At 51.0% G+C, this 2,925-nt stretch overlaps 1 pseudogene; it reads left to right on the top strand.

The window, feature by feature from the left end:
* The first annotated feature begins 1,187 nt into the window (after nt 1–1,187).
* On the top strand, nt 1,188–2,479 carry LOC139019287 (F-box only protein 31 pseudogene; annotated as a pseudogene).
* Nucleotides 2,480–2,925: the final 446 nt, after the last annotated feature.

The raw sequence follows: 2,925 nt of genomic DNA on the forward strand, positions 1-2,925 counted from the left end.
TATGAATAACACCGCTGTGAACATTGTGTACAAGTTTTTTGTGTGAACATGTTTCCATTTCTTTTGGGTATGTACTTAGATGTGAAACTTCTGGGCCATCGGGTGACTCTCGTTTTCCAACATGGCCCCGCTATTTTACATTTTCACCAGCAATGTACGAGGGGTCCGATTTTTAAACGTTCTCATGAATGTTTTTTATTTTATTTTATTTTTTAATCTTTAATTTCTTTATTGGTTAAGGTATTACAAATGTGTCCTCATCCCCCCAATAACCCGCAACCTCCCCACCCACTCATGTTCTCATCCCCCTGTTGTCCATGTCCATTGGTTTGGCTTATAATGCATGCATACAAGTCCTTTGATTGATCTCTTCCCCTTACCCCCACCTTCCCCTACTTTCCCTCTGGGGATTGATAGTCTGATCACTGTTTCTCTCTCTTTGGATCTGTCCCTGTTCATCAGTCTATGTTGTTCTCTATATTCCACAAAGGAGTGAGATCATGTGGTATTTATCTTTCTCTGACTGGCTAATTTCACTTCGCATAATGCTCTCCAGTTCCATCCATGCTGTTGCAAATGGCAAGAATTCCTTCTTTTTTTACCGCAGTGTAGTATTCCATTGTGTAGATGTACCACAGTTGTGTTTATTTTTTACTGCATTTCTGGGAAATGTCTCCCCCATAACCCCCCCCATAGGCATTTCCCTGGTGGCACCTCCCTACAGAAAGCAGATTAGTGACTGCCTGGGGTTAGGGTGGGAGGACAGGGTGGGGCACTGGGAAAGGGAGGCAACTGTTAACTGGTATGGGTTTAAAGTCCTACAATTGGCTCCTCTCTGAGAGGGCGTGGCTAGGCACTAGAGGGCGTGGTTGGACTCTAGGGCGGGCCCAGCCAGCTTAAAACCCTGCTGAGGGGTGGCTGCCCACACTGTGGTGGCTGTTACGCGTGGAGGCATGGAGGAGTGCGCTTGCCTCTGCGAAGTGGGCTCTTTGCTGGAATGTCGGTGTCATCAGGAGTGTCAGGGCCCAGCTGAGAGGGCAGAGGCCAAGGGCAAGGAGTGTCAACAGGATTGCCAGGGCCCAGCTGAGACGGCAGCGGCCTAGGGCAAGCCAGCACTGGCAAAAAAGCACCTCGAGGCGGACACGGAAGGGCGGTGCTGTGCGGGGAGTGGAGGAATCTCGAGCCCCATGCCGCCCCCGTACTGCTCGCTGCAGGACCTGCCAGTGGAGATGCTAGTGAAAATCTTCGCCTTGCTCCTGGGCACTGACCAGCCCAGCCTGGCCCAGGCCTGCACCAAATTCCACCACATCCTGCACACCGACAGCATCTGGAGACGGCGCTGCCGTGAAGAGTATGGTGTTTGTGAAACCTTGCAGAACCTGAAGATGATCGGTATGTCTTATCGAGAAGTCTATGCGAAGCTGTGCCACCCATACAGAAACATTTTGGGATTGTGGCAGCTAGATAAAGACTATGGAACACTGCTGAATGTAGTGGTAGATGGCTTATGCATTACTGGTGGGACGAGCAGGCCTTCCCATAACACCCATGTGGATGACCCAATGCAATTCAAGCCCTCCTTTAGAATTCGCCTGACAGAAAGAAAATCAGCCACGCTGGAGTACCTGGATGACTTCTACAGCTTTTCCCACAGCCGCCACCTGCAGATTCAGAAGGACAGGTTCAGCATCCAATGGATCCAAAGAGACCACCGAATGGATTTACCACCGCAGATTAGGAGAGAACGGGGGCTGGAGCTGGTGCGGGAGGACAGACAGCAGTATGACTGGGTGACCTACTGCCGCCTCTACCTCCCGCCAAGCCACCCGGGCGACCTCATCAGGCCAGGCCTCTTCCAATTCAAAGACGAGAGCTTCAGACCAAAGAAGGTTGCCATACTCAGCTTCCATGGGAAGTATGCCAGGGTCACCGAGATCAGGGGAGGGTTAATCTGGACGTTTGAGATCCACCTCAGGAGCGAGATGGCCAGATCTTCTGCAACTTCAATGAGCTCTCCCGCGTGATCCGGGAGATTGAAGAGCAGGTGATCCAGAAGCAGCAGCAGCAAGAAGACGGGACTGAGGAAAGCCAGGGCCATGGCTGGCAGAGCCCTGCCCAGCCCAGCATCGGGGAGTCCAGGGCTGCAGCTTCGGAGGAGCAGCCTGCTCCGTTTGTTCTGCCTGTGAGCGTGAGCTCAAGAGACCAGAACTACCCCCGAACCTGCAGGATGTGTTTCTATGGCATGCACAATGTTATCTTAAGTGGCTTCCACAACCTCATGCGCCTCCCTGGAGTCATCATCCTGTTCAATGAGAACCACCTCGGGTTCATCTCGCTGGAGGAGAAATACTTCATCCTGCTTGGCAGAGTCCAGAACACCTTCCAGAATGTGGAGGCGCCATCCCCGCAGGCCTTCCTGGAGCTGCTCTCGAACATTCAGTCCAGACACCCTGTGATGAGCAGCTTCCATGCACTTTGAAGATTTGGCCTTCTGACCAGGTTACCCACCTTTGTTTGTTTTTTAAATCCTCACCCGAGGATATTTTCCCATTGATGTTTAGAGAGAGTGGGGGAGAGAGGGAAAGACAGAAATAATCCATGTGAAAGAAACACATCAGTTGTTTGCCTCCTGCCCAAGCCGGGACCTGGGCCAGGCTGGGTATGAGCCAGCAACTGAGGTAGAAATAAACCTTAGACCAGTGGTCTCAACCTTCCTAATGCCGCGACCCTTTAATACAGTTCCTCATGTTGTGGTGACCCCCAATTTCATTGTTACCAGTTGAACATAATTAAAGCATAGTGATTAATCACAAAAACAATATGTGTTTTCCCATGGTCTTAGGTCTTCCCATCCACAGGTCCAGGCTCTATCCACTGAGCCAAACCAGCTAGGGCTGAGCATGTCCTTTTAAAAAGAAAGAAAGA

This window comes from Myotis yumanensis, unplaced genomic scaffold, assembly GCF_028538775.1.
Source record: "Myotis yumanensis isolate MYYU_CA2020_CCGP unplaced genomic scaffold, mMyoYum1.0.hap1 SCAF_11, whole genome shotgun sequence".
Taxonomy (NCBI): domain Eukaryota; kingdom Metazoa; phylum Chordata; class Mammalia; order Chiroptera; family Vespertilionidae; genus Myotis; species Myotis yumanensis.